At 43.3% G+C, this 12,438-nt stretch overlaps 1 protein-coding gene across 10 annotated transcripts in view; it reads right to left on the bottom strand.

Annotated features, from left to right (window-relative positions):
- Positions 1-11,628, bottom strand: part of KIF1B (kinesin family member 1B) — a 153,974-nt gene extending 142,346 nt beyond the window's left edge. For 7 of the 10 annotated variants that reach the window (XM_020889297.2, XM_020889714.2, XM_020889492.2 and 4 more), the window contains exon 1: positions 11,338-11,611. The gene's annotated coding sequence lies outside the window, so the exon portion shown is untranslated. Of the gene's footprint in view, positions 1-8,047; positions 8,144-11,337 lie in introns of those variants that run through there. The other 3 variants (XM_020889865.2, XM_020889936.2, XM_070474266.1) reach the window with 2 other exon arrangements.
- Between the last annotated feature and the right edge of the window lie 810 nt (positions 11,629-12,438).

Genomic DNA, 12,438 nt, shown 5'->3' with positions numbered 1-12,438 from the left:
CTCTTTGAATCCTTTCATTAGTGGTAACATTATTCATGAAATACCACATGAAAATCACTTTTAAAACATAAATTTCCATTTTTCTATCCCTTCCCTCCTCTCATTTCCTCTGCTCTATCCTTCATCCATGTCCTTACTACCTCATGCCTAGCATACATGCAATAGAGAAACTAATCTCTGAGCTTTTAGTTTTAATCCATGTCTTGAAATGGGGGTAAGGGATTTGCACAAAACAATCACAGGATCTTTAGAAAAGTAAATGAGCCTAGACTTCAGATTTTGAGATAGGGCCCAGGTATGGCTAGTTTTGTTTTGTTTTCATTTTCTAAAAATTATATTGTAAACCTCCAGCTGAGAACCCAACTTTACGCAATTGCTTAACCCTACTGCAGTATTAACCTTTCTAAAGCATGACTTTCAATTTCACTTCCAAATCCAAGAAAATTTCCTTACTCCCCAGTGCTTACAAGACCAGTCAAGGTACTCTGTGGCTGGTCAAGTGCCTTTACTATCCCACACACATTCTTTCATGTGTTCTAACAATTTCTCCCCCATGAACCTTCATTTTCCCCTCTAGCTGATGGCCCAGCTCTAGTCTTACCTCTTTCAAATGAGGACCCAAACAAACATTCCAGGAATCACTGGTATTTCCTACAGCACTTATAACCCCAAATGCACTGTGAGAACACTGCTATCATTTTACATGACTATATTCCAGCTTGTATGCTCTTTAATAGCTTCCCAAAGTGAACATCCTATTCCTTCAAAATCTCTTTGAAACTTAGGTTTCTTGAAAAACTGGCAAATACCAAGTCTGGGCAAGAAATTTCAGGATGATTCTGGAACATTTAGTGTGACCATAAGCAAGAAATCAAAGACGAATAGGGTCACGGTGAAAAGACACAGCTGCCAACTGAAAGGGGCCCCCACTGGACAAAGATGGGATAACTGGAGCATAAAAATACATGAATACATACAGGCACACTGCATATGGACTGCAAAAAATTAAATATACAAATTCATAAGTTCGTAACAATACTTCCAAAAATCTCATTATTCTGAAAACTGCAAATAAATCAAAGGAATGGAGCATGCATCCAGTCCCTGTACCCTGTATAAACTGTGTTCCAGCACAGTCAAATAGTCAATGAGTGCAAGTTCCTTTTTATGGAAAAAGTCCAGCTAACAAATGCAGAAGAAATGACAGAAACAGAATGTTTCCCACCGCTACTAACAAAAAGGTTCTCTGCATCATCACTATCTACTAAAAAAGCCTTAAATGAAAGGCTGATTGCTGTGGGAAGATTATATTGTATGAATTAGGGTAACATAACCTGAACCAAAGGTTCGTCAACCTTAACAACACTGAAAGTGGGATACTGACGTGGCCGACGCCTCCTGATACACTCCAACAGGAGACACACGGTACCTCCTAGCACATATTCTTACCCCATCCCCTTAAAAAAAACACTGACAGAATCAAGCCTCATTTACAGGGCACATGCGGAGCAAAGAAATAATTTAAACAATACCCAGAAGATACAATCACAGCCTAACCCAGAGTAGAGAAAACTCTACAGCTCAAGACACCCAGTAACTTTAATTAAATAGCATGATAGGCAGGGGGCAGTAATAAAGACACAAATGTTGACAATTGATGAATATTGTGGATATTTAAATTAAAGAAAAAAAAACACTTTCTTCTTTTATGTTCTACCCAGGGCCTACCGAAGTGCTGAATGCTGCTAACTGATTTATAAACAATAAAGGCAAAGTACCAGGAACCAAAATACTAACATCTTTAATATAGAATGTCCCCATACATACACTTTTCATCAGTTGTTTGACCCTTCTACCCAGCCATCCTCCCAGCATTTCATCCAACTTAACACACCCAAACTTGAAACACCTCCCCCAGCTCTTTTCTATTTCTTTTAGTGTTCTCACCATTCTCCTGTTCCCACATGCCAAAGAGCTTGCTTCCCCTACCCATCTAATCAATGCCAAATAACATGGCTTTCTCCTATAAAATCTCTCTCATCTCTACCACCATCATACCACCCCTTTTACACCTTCAATACAACTCACCCAAGACTGTTAACTGTCCTGAGCACTTTTTCTCTTTCTTCCTCCTATCCCCACCACACCACACCATACTGCCATTTTCATCTACTCCATCCACACTATGCAAAGATGTCAGTGTCATGCTCCTGAAGCACAAGTTTCTTCACTTAAAAATCCTCAAAGTTTCTCCACTGCCTACCAAAGAACGACTGAACTCCCCACACTGGCATTCAATGTGTTCTGTAACATAAACCACCTATTTTTACAAGCCCACAAAACACTGCCTTCCATCCACATTCCTTAACAACCACCCACGAGAGGGTTTTCTGAGAGCATCTCATGTTTTTCTGTGCCTGTGCCTTTGCTCCAAAGCTCCTTTTACCCACTGTACTCTTCCACCTTCCTTGTTCTTCTCAAAACCCGATTTTTCTTCCAGGACCTTCTCATACACTACCTATTTTTAAAGCCTTCATGGATTCTCCAGTTCTTGCAAACCAAAGGCAAATGTTTCTCCACTTAATACTTCTCAACTCATTAACCTTATCTAGAGCAGAATAAGCTGCTTTGCAGCAATAAAGAAAAACAGCTTAAAGTTCCTTGAGGACAAGACAGAATTTTAGTCATGTTTCTAATCCCATATATCACATGATCTTGAGGAGTCAAAATATTCTGGTTGAGTGGGTGTGCCACAGGCTATGGGGTCGCAAAGAGTTAGACACGACTTAGTGACTGAACAAGTGTGTATCAATAAACTGATGCTGGAATGGTATCAGTAAAAAAGCAAGCTGTTTCAAAATAGAGAAAGATGGACTGATGAAAAAGAAAAATGATAAAATTAATTTCAGACTCTTCCCTCATTAAAATAGCTTAACAGTCATTCTTCTTTGGAAGTGATATGTACATTTTAAAATTACTTTCCCCAAACAACCTGAACCTAAACGCATTTTTTTTCCTCTGATTTAACTGTCCTGTTGTAAAATTGCAACTATCTTCACAAGTAAGTTAAAATTTTATACAGTAAAATAAGAAACTACAGTTAAGCAGGGTATAGCAAGTGTTACTTTGTTACTTTCCTACATACAAAGAGTATCTCTTTTATAATGGATTTCCATCAAAGAATTATAGTTTCAAAACTTCCTAATCCTTTAAAAAAATTACCAATTATGTAAATCTGAAATCAAGTTTAAATTTCAGTGAGAAATAACAATTACAGAATATTTTTAAGAAGTTATAGGAAAACAATAAAAATTAAAATACATTTTCCAAGTTTTAAAAAGCCAAAGGCAGGTAGGAAAGGCAATCATACATACTCTAAATCTCTTGACAGCCTCAGTTCTAGACTGTTTCTCTGACCAGTTTTCCTTCCTTTTGACATACGATTAGAAGCATTATAAAGTGGAATGGAGCAAAAATTCCAGAAGCGTTCACTAACAATAAAGGGATAATAAAACATTTAGATCTAATTCATTTGAATTTTTCTAAATTTTTGCCCCATTGCTTAACTTTGATCTTGTGTAATTCTCTCGTGCCCTCAGAAGCACTCTGGATTATTGGGAACCTAAGACAAATTCTCAAACTGGCTTTTCAGCAAAATGAACAAACAAGAATGAAATAATCTTAGTTTTTTGGTTGGCTGGGTTTTGTAATACTCCCCCCCCCCTTTTTTTTTATAACAGAAAACAGCCAGGATTATATTCCTTAAACAGAGGTCAATTCATGTCATTCCCTCTTCTTAAAAGCCTTCAGTTGGTTCCCATGGCCTCAGAAAACAACCTAAAAATTGCTAGTCTCCACAATCTAGCCTCTTCTCCAGTATCAGTTTCCACTGTCCAACTTGAAACATTCTTCACCAAGATCCTTATCACACCAAACATGGAATGCTTAGAAGCTCAATCTCCTTTCCAACCTATTACAAGTTCATATCTTCTGAGGACAAGGTCAAGGGCACCATGAGGCAGGAAGCATTAAGTCATATCTTCCTTAACATCCTCCTTTCTAAGCTAAAAGTCATACCTTATATCTTGTTGTTCCCTAAAAATGTTGTGTTGATTCCTCATTTTTCTACTTATTTGTTTCTGCCCTTTGTTGCAGTCAGCAGTTAACTCGAGTACATTGCTACTTTATTCAGTATGTTTGTCATAACTAAAAATAGAATTTAACCAAGAAATGCAATCTTTTAAATACAACATTTATACAATCTGCTATATTTCCACAAACTTATAATATCAACAAGCAATCTATTCAAAAGATAATCTTTTCTATCGAATTACATTTTAAAGAATGAATTAGGGAATTCCCTGGCGGTCTAGTGATTAGGGCACTTTCACTACTGAGAAACCCAGATTCAATCCCTGGTCAGGGAACTGAGTGACACAGCCAAAAAAAAAAAAAAATGAATGATAAGAAAGAATAAGTGGATACCCCCAAAATAAATATCTGTAGCTAATGAGCCCATTTGGGGAAGGTGTGAAAATTTCCTTGTTATTATGGAAGTTGTGCCTTCTTGGTTGAATACTTTCCACGAGGACCAGGCAGGCTTTAGGACCCAATACTCTATGTCACTGACCAAGGCTGTACTGATAAAATGGCCCCCAAAACATAAGAATTCATTTTTGTGTGTATATGTATTTTGTGTATGCATGTATGTCTATTCCTGGTCTTTGATTCAATAGATAAAAATCAGCCATGAGCCAGGCTGCAAAAGCTCAAAATTGATCATATGTTAGGAAAGCTTCTTTCTGCATTCTAACCCAATGACAAGAATCAGACTGCACAGGAAGAGTTTCCTGACAGATCAGATTTTCAGTTTCAAATGAGATTAAACTAGCTCAATTAGGCTACCCAACTGTTTTAACCATTTATGAAAATAAACCAAAACAATTTTTAGATTAGACACGTGTCTTCTTGTCACTGCAATTAAGGAATCAAGAACCTTCCTTTTTACCGGTGACATGATTTGATTCTCATAAACCAAGAGGTCCATCCAGAAACAACAGCTCCTATGGCCTATGGCTTAAATAAACTATTCTAAATGAAATTTTTTCATTGTTTTCTTATTTTTTCACTGTTTGGATGGCTAACACTAAACTCTATCTAGTAAGTCAATTCAATCAAATAACTAAAACCACATCCTATAATTTTTATTTTACAGATCCACTGGGAACTCTGTCACTCAAAACCCAATATTCCACTGAAGTTTTACCGTCAAAGTGGATGACAACAGCTACTCCTGGTAACTGTCCAGGTTAAAATGAACTCAGCTTGGCTATGATGTAGAAATGGACATTTCAATCAGAGGTTAATTCAAATTTGGTATGAGTCAAGGTTCTCTCTGAAATCTGCCTGTGACCACACCTTTGCAGCTACCTGCCTGGTAAGTAGCTCCTTAGCTGGCCAAGAATGCAGGTCAGACTTCTCCATGTGGCAACAATGTGTCAGTCTTGCCACATGATAAACCACTACCCAAAGTTTAATAGGTATGTTTTCACTGAGATGACAACACAGAATACAAGTATTCCAGGTTCTCACCAGAGTTATTAAATAATGAGTGTTCTGCTGGGATACTCAGACTAGTCTTTACATAAAGTTATATACCCGAACCACATTAGTCACAGAAAAGACTTGTTATATTTTAATGTTGTATACTCACTGTGGAAAGCAGGTGGATTACTTTTTTAAAATAGGTCTTTGAAGAACACTTCCTTTTACTTAAAAGATTTGTTGAAAACACTTAGTAGGTATGTCTTTGCATCAGGATGTCTGTAAGGCTTTCCTCTTAAAATTTCTTTAGAATTCATTACCAGGAAAAAAGCTGCTCTTGACAAACCATTACCTTTCTTTTACCAGAATGAAAATTGTATAATTTCCTTTTCCCTTTTTATCTGACTTTCAAAAGTTTCAAGACTAAGTTACAATAACGTATCATACACTTTATATATATGGCAATCCACTCCAGTATTCTTACCTGGAGAATTCCACAGAGAAGCCTGGCAGGCTACAGTCCATGGGGTTGCAAAGAGTTGGACATGACTGAGCATGCATGCACACATAGACAAACTACTGTTATTTGTATATTTATTTTTTCCTCCTATCATATCGACTTTTGTTTCTTCTCCATATTTAACAGCCTCATCATATCTACAGTATTGTGGTAAGTTGCTCAAAACCTTTTTCAAAGCAGTAACTGATATAAATTATAACTAAATAAAAGTTTCCTGTAATGCCTAATCTGTTATTTGACACTGAAAATGTTACGCAGTCAAAATTCTAGTTCTTAAAAACAAAGTCTTTAAAAATTATACAAAAATTTGTGTTGAATAAATGACAGCCATGTGAGTGGCTGGAAAAGCACAAGGCCCAGAAGACTGAAACCAGCCCCACAAAACAGAAGCAGACAAAAGAGGGAGTGAAGTGAGCAGTACTTCCAACTCTGCACAGGCGTGAAGCATGCCCCCTGCTATCATAACAAAGGGCTGGAAATCAGAGCGCCAGCAGTATCAGTGAAGCGGGGGATGAGGGAAGCTAGTCTGTGGTGGGCTGGGAAATGCAAGTATCCTCACTGCTTCCAGAACCTATGAGGGCAGAGAGATGGCCAAAAGAGAATAGGACTGAAGAATTCTTCCCCTCCCCACTCCATTTATTAACACAGAAGACTTCTATGTTTCTATCCTTGAGTCAACAGCTATTTACAGGGTGCCTACAACGTGACAGGCAGTTGCAGGAGTCTGGGATAAATCAGTGAACAAAACAGACAAACATCTTTGCCATGGAGAAGTTTTCATTCTAGTAGGGCAGTGAAAGTCTCTCAGTCATGTCTGACTCCTTGCGGCCCCATGGACTATACAGTTCATGGAATTCTCCAGGCCAGAATACTGGAGTGGGTGGCCATTCCCTTCTCCAGGGGATCATCCCAACCCTAGAGATCGAACCCAGGTCTCCCGCATTGCAGGTGGATTATTTACCAGTTGAGCCTCAAGGGAAGCCCTAGTAGGGCAGAGGGGACATTAAAATAGGTTACACAGAATGTGAGGTGATAATAAGTGCTATAAGGGAGGAGAATTACAGCAAAGTCGGGGGGATCAGGAGTGTGGTGGGAAGGGGTGCCATGCAGATGCATGAATGAGGTCAGGAGAGGTTTGCTGAGGTAGTGAGGTTTAAGTTTAAGCAAAAACCTGAAGCAGGTGAAGGAACTAGCCAAGCAGATTTCAGGGAAAGAGTGTTTCAAGTAGCACAAAGAGTGAGAGCAAAGGCCCTAACGTAGGACTGTGTCTGCTGTTTTCAAGGGGAAAACTGAGGGGAAACAGCAGAAGAGAGAAAGGGAAGTAGCTGATACAGCAAGTCCCAAAGGAAAAGAAGGCAATGATATCCAAAACACAGGCCCAGGGGTGAGCTGAAGTCAAGAGAGTAAGGTTTCCCTTGAGACTGCCTCACTGTGCGGCAGTGAGGAGGCCTAACTAAAATGGTCAAGATTTTAGAAAAGCCACGGGGAAGAGCGGGAGAGGGAAGTGAGCAGAAATGCTCTGACAGACACCAAAGAGCCTCAGGGGAGACCCAAGACTAGACACCCACTGAGGCACTAACTCGCAGCACCGTGTGAGGTTTCTCTATGACACAGCTAAAAAAGGGAGGCTACAGATGATGGGAATGATTCAAGACTGGCATGAGAAGAAATAAAAACTGCAAGTAGTAAGAAAATGGCTGAGGCAATGCACCCTGGAAATGACAGTGGAGAAAAGGCAGACAAAGAAGTAAAATCTGAAAGGGGCTAATGGACCAGAGACTTGAGGTAGGAGAACACAGAGCAAGAGACTACTAACGTGAGAGCTGTACGTTATCAGAGTTTAAGATCTGAAGGTGATGACGTGTTAGAAGATACGGTCACAATTTGAGTTACTGGAACAGAATGAACCTTAACTTTGAGCTGAAGTTAAGGAATTCTACAGTTGAGTAGTTACAAAGGAAGTTCAGCCTAGTGGTCACTTACCACTTCTAGTGATCTTGGGGGAATCATTTAGCCTCTGTTTCAGTTTCACCTATAAAATGGGGATAACAGTATGCATTTTATATGGTTGTTATAAAGACTGAGTAAAGTAACATGGTTAGAAAAGAGCCTGGCACACAAAAAGAGCTCAATACGAGTAAGCTATTCTATCACTATTGCTGTGATGGTGGTTGTTTATACAGTTATAGACATCTACCAGAATGATGTCAGAAATTCGGATGGAAGAACTAACACGTACCAGTGTCTTCAAATAGAGCAATGGTAGAGGATAGGTAATTGAATGATACGCTTTGGCATAAACAATTGACATTAAATGTAAAAAAATATTCTAAAATCAGCCATTTACAATCTTGTGAGTTATAACGAATATACAAACCACTACAAAACAAAAATACTGACTGAGTATTAGATAATATGTATTATACTGCAACACAGAGGGAAGAGGCTCTGACTGAAAATCATGGAAACCGCCATGGCAAGGGCAGTGATATGCTAAACCACATGTACTAAAACAGAAAGATGCTGGAGTTAACCTGATCTCACCATACCCACAGACATAGGGTAAAGCATAAGTTCCTTGAGTAAAGAACTACATCTCTACACACACTCAACTGGGAATGAATGTTGTCAAAGTGAGCATAAACGAATTACTGAGCCAGTCATCAAAAAATCCAAGTCAGAAGTCCAAAGCACCCTTTGCAGGTTTTTCCTGTCAAAACCACATCTGCTTCATTTACCTTCTACTGATGAAAAAGTTCTAAATGTGTATTTATCCACATTCTTTCATGAACTCCAGAAATTCACCAGTATCTGCTTGAGCAAGACCACCTTTTAAACAGAACAATATGAAGTAGATATGCTACACCTTTCACTTTAGAGCCTTGTGAAATTATATCACATGGGTTTACAAGACCAAAGGGCTATCTTACTCCTGAGAAAGACCTGCTGTGCTCAGTGACCTGGGAAGGGTTTACAAACAAGTTGTCCTTCACTTTGTACCCAGGACAAGACCGTAGCAGGAAGTGAGCTAGAAAGCTCTGGCCTTGGAGAGTCTCTGCTGGCACTTCTCTCGGCAGTTTATTCCCAGCACAAATTCAAAGTGGGAGAAAGAAAAGAGAAAAAAGGAAAACTGCATTCATATCTGGTCTTCAAAAGGAAAGTCTGCTCAGAAGTTGTACCTGATTGGATAAACTTTGGAAAAACATTCATCAGAGTGGAGCTGCACAAAATCTTGCCTCCCAGACTCCCAGTCCGGTCTGACTTTACCAAGTGCTGAGACTACATTTAACCACCATTCTTCAGATGGCTTACCAATAAAATAAATGTAAAAACTTACATCTCAGAAATATCTCTTAATTGGGGCACGGAATTTAAAAACTAGACATTCTGTATTTCTCTCATTATTAACAAGATGCAAAAAACACTAGTTTCTGTTGAAGTGATTTTTTTTTTATTTCAACCAAGTTTCAAAAGAAAAGCTTAATGATAAAAATAAAAAATAAAGTGTTAAGACTTTTCTTAGAAAACCTTATCTGAAAATGTTTAAGTAGTTCCACTTAAGTTACAGGAATTTATTCATTAAGAAAGGGAGTCTGAATGAAAGCAGCAGAACAAAAAAGGTGGGCATGCCATTCTCCAGGACCTCTCCACACCTAGAAAGTAGGAAAAGACAAATTTATAGGCTCACACTAAATTCAGTTGTTGCTCCTATCCAGATCTTTTTCCAACGCTAACATGTGTGCACGCTTCATATTCCATCCTTAAGTGGTACCTTACCCATTTCACTTGCCTCATAATCCAACAGCCATACCAAGTTAATTAGAAAGCATCACCTCACTTCTTAGAGAACACAAGCTAAGATTTTACTATGACTAAGCTAAGCTGACAAAATGCCAGCCTTTAAATAAAATATCCACCATGATATCACCTCTTAAGAGCCATTTGAATCCAACCACTACACTTTCAGGGGGCTAGGAAAGACCCATTTAAGACACACAACATGTTCAGTATCAGCACAACAGCTGCCTAGAACAGTAAAGAGATATGTGAGCAAGGGATCTGTTGACAATCTAATTTCAGCCACCTCGAGATTCCACAAACATGACAAACTGTGTCCTCAAAAATACTGTTGCAACCCTCTCCCATCATCATTATATTCCAGTTGACTTCACCTCTGCATACTGAGCTACTTTGAAAATCTATCCATCCGGCGACGCAATATACTATTGATAATTCCAGGCCTCCACCCTGGTCAATTGGCCTTAGCAATCCTCAGATCTGCCTCTGTGCGAGTAAGGCATCACCATCCCTCTGTGTCCATAGCCCTGATCATAGACGATGAACATAGAAATGCATCATTTCACCCCAAAGAGTATGCAATCTTGAAGGCACTTTGCCTTGGAAGCTCAATTAGCGATTCACCAAGGAGGAAAAAAGAAGTGATTTCGGAGTTCCATTCTGGTTTTAGGGCCAGGAATGTTTTGTGTTGCATGAACAATGACTAGCTCGCTGGAGCAGCCTCCCAACCCCCACAACTTGGCTTCGGTGTGGCCAGTCACCCTGAAAGCTGCCAGGGCTGTCACTCGGTGCCTTCCAGCAACGGGACTTGGCTCCTAAAGGATTTGTCAGATCATCCTCCCAATATGGCTGCCAGAGTAATCCCAGGCTGCCGACCGCCGAGACCACACCAGCCCCCGCCACGGATGGCCAGCATCCAGCGAGCCCCCTCCCTTCCCATCGCGCTCCTCTCCAGTCCTTGCGCCAGCGGCTTCCCCCCTCCCACGCGATGCCCGCGCCTGCCTTCATCTGGCAAAGGGCACAACCACATTCCTAGCCGAAGCCTCCATGCCAACCCTAACGGGGGAGAGGGGATGGGGGGAAATGAGAAAGGGTGGCTTCAGCACAGAGCAGAGAGAGCCGTAATGAGCGCAGACGGCCCGGGAAACCGACGGGCAGCGGCGGCTCGGCTGACCGCCGGGGACGGCCGGAACCTGGCGGCTCAGGGGAGGCGGAGAGCTGGTGCGGGCCACTGCGGGGGACCCGGCAGGCCGCTGGACCCAAGCCCGGAGCTCGCTGCTGGCCCGGGGACGGTTCCCCACCCCGCCCCGCCCCACTCGGTGCCCCGCTGGGGCAGCGCCCTCAGTATCCGCGGCTCCGGCCCGGCCCGGAGCTTCCCCGGCTCGGACCCCGCCAGCCCCCGGCCTGGCCGCCCCTCCCCCCGGGCGGTCCCCTTCTCAGGCCGGCGGCGCAGCGCCAACCGCCGCCCGCCTTACCTCAGCCGCGCTGCGGACAGACGGACAGGCGGGTGGGAGGGCCGGGTCAGCACGGGCCGCGGCGCGCGGGGGCGCGGGGAACAAGGCACCGACGTTCCTCAGCGCGAGCAGCGGCCGCCGAGAGCCGCAGGGCGCCGCTCGGCAGCCCCATCACACAGCTGGCCAGCCCGGCATCAAGGGCCGCGGAGGGCGGGAGTCCAGGAGACTCGGGCGCGGCGACCGGCGAAGAGCGGCTCAGCCTCGCGCTGGCACCTCCCAGGACCGCTGCCGTCAGACTGCTCAGCGTCCGTCCTCTCCAAGCTCCGCCTGCTGCCGCCGGCCTGGGACACCGCCCGGAGCCCGGCTGCCGTGCGTCATCTCGGTCCGCCTTGGCGCCCGCGACTGACGCGGGCGGCGACCAATCGGGGTGCAGAGCTTCGAGCGGCCGGCCAATTGCGGGGGCGCCGGTGAAGGGAGGCGGCGAGAGAGGCGGAGACGGCTGGGCGCCCCCTGGTGGCTCAGAAGCCGGAGTTCGTGTGTGGGGGTGCGGGGTGGGGGAAGGCGGCGCCCAGAGTCCCCTCCCGGGTGACCCACGAAGGGCGTTAGTCGGCAGCAGCCTCGCCGGGCTAACCCGATGATCCGCCTTGTAAGGGGACAAAGCAAGGCTAAGTGGGGCGGGGCGGGACTGTGGGGACCCGACGCCTGCGGAGGGGCAGAGACGAACGTGGGAGGCGGCCGAGTGTGGAGTCATTGTCCGTTTGGAAAACATCTCACCAGGTTGAAGGCGCCGAACACTGCGCAGTCGGAGCTGAAACACGCAAAAGGATGAGTGTACTATCCCGCAAAAAGCTTACCGGCCTATTCTTAGCGAGCCCGAGCACAACACCTCCCACACGCCACCTTGGGAAAAAAGGCGGAATGAGTAATGGAAAAGCATGACTTAGTGGGCATTCAACTTGTCTCCTTGGGAGACCGAGTAAGGGCCGTGAGTAAAGGAACAAAATGCTTTGTATCGCCCTGGAGTTAACCAACCGAGCTCTCCCCCCCCCCGCCCCCCCCCGGGGACATTCCCTTGAAGGAGGGTTATTGGAATTCAGAAACCTGGAGAACACACGCTCTCTG

This window comes from Odocoileus virginianus, chromosome 11 (assembly GCF_023699985.2).
Source record: "Odocoileus virginianus isolate 20LAN1187 ecotype Illinois chromosome 11, Ovbor_1.2, whole genome shotgun sequence".
Classification (NCBI taxonomy): Eukaryota; Metazoa; Chordata; class Mammalia; order Artiodactyla; family Cervidae; genus Odocoileus; species Odocoileus virginianus.
Note: the sequence above shows the minus strand (reverse complement) of the source record. Positions and strands in the feature narration are given on the sequence as shown.